Genomic DNA, 4,835 nt, shown 5'->3' with positions numbered 1-4,835 from the left:
GAGAGAATAATTGGAAGAATTAAACTGTGCAAGCTCTTCCAGTCTGACATCCCTGTTGCCTTGATGGGAAGCATTAACTCTTTGTGGACTGTGGCCTGCTTACTCAGCAACTATCAATATGGACCTCTGGTTAAGACCTGGGCACAACAGTGATGGATTGAGACAGAGGCTGATATGTAGATCATAAAATCACACCCGTGTGAAGTGAGGGGCGCTCTAATCATCGTACATCATCATCAAGAATGGTGGTCCCTTATTGGCCAAGGGTGGCCACCGACATACATACATACTCAGCCGATTTGCTCAGACACATGACGTAAATTCTCTATTCATTGTCAATGGCATTTAATGTTTGTGTTCAGACAGAATGTACACTATAGCTGTTTATAGGAGGGCCTAGCGCCACTCAAAAATGATTAAATGTCAATAATTTCATTGTATATTTAAGTTGTCATATCGGCTGGGATTTATTTTATTAGGAGGCCTAAAAGACAAACAGACATTCCTTTTTGATTCATATGTTCAATGCCAAACACACAATTAGATCATTAATCACTATTATTTGAGTGACATATTTTAGTATCATCACTTTCATTTCTTTAAAGAAAACATTTTAGTCAATTGCTTAAGTGTGCTTAAAGGCTTGTCATAGATACTGGTCTGATTCTTTTTTTTCATTTGGAGTTGTGTAGTGCTGTTTAAAATGTTTTATGATACAACATGCACACTGAGCAGAGACCCCAGGTAAATCACACACACACACACACACACACACACACACACACACACACACACACACACACACACACACACTACTTTTCTCAAGTAGTTTCATCTCTTTTTCTGTATCTTTCCTGTGTTTCACAACTGCGGCACTGTGAAGTCTCGTTGTGAGCTTGTGTACATCTATATATTACCACAGCATCACAATCATTTACACTTTGGCTATTAAAAAAATAGCATGATATGCAGGCTTGTACATCTGTTATTTTTCAAAATGTGTGAAATTGTTTGGAATATTTACCATTTTATTTAGCATTTTCTAACGCATCATCTCTTCCGATGGGGGTCCTTGAAAAAGGTTTGAGAACCACTGGTGTAAATACAATGAGCTTTCTACATAAAAAAATCAAACAGTATTCGAGACCAATATATATTCCACACTACATGGTGCATCAAACATGGTGCCAGTGTAACACCCGAGATTCGAACCTGGCTCTCCCATGTGGGAAACCAAACATATTCTACCACTTGGCCAGGCTACCTGTTAGTACTACAAAGTGACAGTTCATATTTGACATTGAGGCACTTTGCATCATCTTCACATCCATCCATGTGAAAAAGGTCCTGACCTCAGACCATGAAATTGTCGCATTTTATTTATATAAATGTGTGTGATGGGGTTTCAGGATGCTCCACTATTGACCTTAAACGGAATGCTCCCAGACATTTTGAATGCCGCCCCAGGGAAATGCCTGCAGTACGTTGTCATTGAAGGTAATCTCTCACCCAGTGTTTTGTATCAGTGCTAGTGATCTGGACATGAGCTGACTCTTAGTTCTTAATTGTGTACTTGTGTCTCTCTCTTTTGCACATTGTGCGTATGTATGTATGAATGAATGTTCATGTGTATAGGGGCAGTGCAACCTGTGGGAAAGCCACTGAGGAGTCCGTTCCAAGAAAGCACCGTTGGATTGGCGCAGAAACTCATGCTGAAGGAACACAAGCTGGTGTGGAACAGCCTCGCCCGAATGTGGTGAGATACCACGTCATTATAGCCTAGCCCAGCCTGTGTGCTTTCTGGTCAAGAGGGGAGGGACTTGGGAGCCAGTCGAAAACAGGCCGTGGATCCTATTGGTTCTCCGATCTGAGCCCCCGCTCCCCTCCTCCCCTCCCCGCTAGAAAACAGCGGAGAACACTGACGTCGCGAGCAACACCTCGTGACGCTCGGGCAACACGCACAAGAACATGAATGCGTAGCAACAGTTTTGCACGGGGACACACACACTCTACTTCGCTCTAAAATAATTATGTACACATAGTGTTATGCGTTCACCTGTTTCTTGCATTTCCAATCATCTCTTTGACCCGGCAAAAAAAATGCATGGTCCCTCCCTAACATTTTAGTCTACTTTTTATTTTTTATATACACACAATGCAGAGAGAGCCTCCTGTGTGCTCTGGCATGAGAGAAAGGACAATGGGTGCATGGGTCCGCGTGGGGGTGCCCTGGGCGCGGCAGTTACTGGGGTGTGGTCAGCACTGGTTGGCTGCACCCGGCCGGCAGGGCATGCTCCATGTCCGCGGTGCCCTGTTGGACGGTGTGGCTGATGCAATGGCTGGTGCTGGTTGCACCTCGGTGATGGCTGCGCCCGGGGCGTCCCCCTCCGTGGATTCGTCTAGCTAGAAACCTGGAGGAGAGGGCCAATGATTTGGCCAATCACTGCTCGAACTGAGCAAAATAATTAGAACCTTTTTCACATTGGCCTATTATAGCGCCACCAGGAGGCCACAACCTGACCTTGCCTGGTGGAGACCTGTGCCCCGAGGGGCAGTTTTTCTAGTTCGTCATAAGTTATAAACACTGGTACTAACTCTGTGCTGGCCTTGCCTTGCAGGATGGACAGTGAGCGGGTTCTGCACCAGAGGGTGAACTCTGTGGACGCCTCGGGCCTGGACATGGAGGTCATCCACGAGGAGTTCCACCAGGCCACGTTCGGCCTCTCCGACATCATCGGCACGGTGCTGAGCGGGGAGAAGCCCAAAGGGCAGCTGGAGACTGAACCGATGCTCAAGGTACTACTAGAAGGTGCCCCTAGAGCAGGGCTCATCGCCATGTTGGCTTGTGGTTGATAGTTTTTGTAATTAATTAACACCCTCTGCAGTTGGGATTTATTATTGGGGCGGATGGCAACCACAAGGTTCCCAGTTCAAACCCGGGCTCCCCCAGAGTTAGTGTCGAAGTGTCCTTGAGCAAGAAGCAGACGCTGAACCCCTAATTGCTCCCGATGAGCTGGTTGGTGCCTTGCATGGTTTCCTCTGCCATCGGTGTGTGAATGGGTGAATGTAATGCACAATATATGTAATGCACCTTGGATAAAGGCGCTATATACATATAATAGCACCGTTTACCATGTACCATTAGGTGGGGGAAATTATTTGTTTTACATGCTCCCATCATTTGTAGTTAAGGGGTGCAGATAGTGAAAGAATGAAAGAAGTTCAGATGTTAACAAATATAATACGACCAATGTCAAGTATGTATGTTGTTAATAGATAACTTTTCTTGTGACCACCGCGCTCTGACTTATGGTGCGTTACCCGTTCAAATCATATTATAGATATAAAGGTAAAAGGTTGCACACACCAAGACCGCGTTTCAGTTTTTATTCTTGCATGATGGAATGACAGACGTTTGGGCTATCCAGCCTTCATCACACTGATGAAGGCTGGATAGCCAGCAAGAATAAAAACTGAAACGCAGTCTTGGTGTGTGCGACCTTTTACCTTTATTTCTATAAGTATGTATGTTACAATTTGGACCCTTACAGCTCTGTAACTTTAAGAGCGCACAAATGGAAATGGACTCTTACAGGTGCATTTGGTTCCATTAGTACGCTCTCAGAGTTGAACCATAGCAGTAGATATAAACAGTAGAAACACTGTCTCTTGTGCGTATAGTCATATTGTTTTATGCAGCTGAGCGGTAGATAGTGAACCACAGAACACATGGGGAAATGGTAATGTGGAGAAAACACAAAAACAAACCCAAAGGAATGGATCCAAAGCTCTCCTTTTCTTTTTGGGCAGGTGGGCGCTGCGCTCACAGGCGTGGGCGAGCTGATCCTGGACACGGACCGGGTCCTGAAGCTGCGTCCGCCGGACAACGGCTCGGACTACTTCCTGACCACGACGGACTTCGAGACGCTGCGAGCGGAGCAGGAGAGCCAGGCGGTGGTGTGGCAGGTGCTGGCCTCCGCGTTTGCCCTGGCCGGGGCGGCCGTGCCGCTGTGGGTGGGCCGGCGCTACTACGGCACCCTGAAGAGGAGGTGGGACCGCGATCGACTGAGGAGAGAGTTCTAGGGACTGGATACGGCGGGGACGGGTGCCTCGCAGCAGGACAGGACGGCGCCGTGGCGGAGGTGCCCGTGGTCTGCCTCAGCCGCCCGCTGTGTCCTGCTGGACTGTGGACATGTGTGCTGCTGCTTCAGCTGCTACCAGGCCCTGCCACAGCCCAACTGTCCCATGTGTAGGCAGAGCATCAGGAGAGTGGTGCCTCTCTATCAGGCATGAGGCCCTGCCTGCCACAGCCAGCCCCAACTGTCCCATGTGTAGGCAGAGAGCATCAGGCGAGTGATGCCTCTCTAATCAGGCATTAGACCAAGAGATTCAGTATGCACACCTATATCCAGTAACAGTTATTGGAAGCTGATTTTCCACAAAAAGAACTACTCTTGTAGACAACCAAATGTTTTGCTTGAAACTTGAAACAAAATAGTGTTTTGTTAAGGCACTACATTCTGATAGTAATTGTCGCTATAGTATTTGTTCAGTAACAGAGGTCCGCCCCCTTAGTAAAGAGCCCGCTCTTTAATAAACATAAAATACATTTTCCAGGTGCGTGGCCAAATTTCATCCAATAAATCCAATGGATACCCATTTATCAGCTTCATCGTGTTCCAATTTCACTTGTTTATTCTTTATCCCGTGTGAGCTCTCTCTCCCTCCTGGTTGGATGAAATTAGTATTCCCGGACCCCACCTGAAAATGCATTTTCTGTTTTCTAAAGGGCTGGAGACTCCTGTTACTGAAAAACACTATATAACGTATAACAA

At 46.7% G+C, this 4,835-nt stretch overlaps 1 pseudogene across 1 annotated transcript; it reads left to right on the top strand.

Moving 5' to 3' along the window:
• Positions 1 to 720: 720 nt before the first annotated feature.
• On the top strand, positions 721 to 4,293 carry LOC308326247 (mitochondrial ubiquitin ligase activator of nfkb 1-A-like; annotated as a pseudogene). The gene is made up of 5 exons: positions 721 to 744; positions 1,410 to 1,497; positions 1,636 to 1,756; positions 2,619 to 2,796; positions 3,811 to 4,293. The product of its transcript is annotated as a mitochondrial ubiquitin ligase activator of nfkb 1-A-like (transcript).
• Positions 4,294 to 4,835: the final 542 nt, after the last annotated feature.

Source organism: Protomyctophum bolini (assembly GCF_963924005.1).
Source record: "Protomyctophum bolini genome assembly, chromosome: 12".
Lineage (NCBI taxonomy): Eukaryota > Metazoa > Chordata > Actinopteri > Myctophiformes > Myctophidae > Protomyctophum > Protomyctophum bolini.
This window is presented reverse-complemented; position numbering and strand designations above follow the sequence as displayed.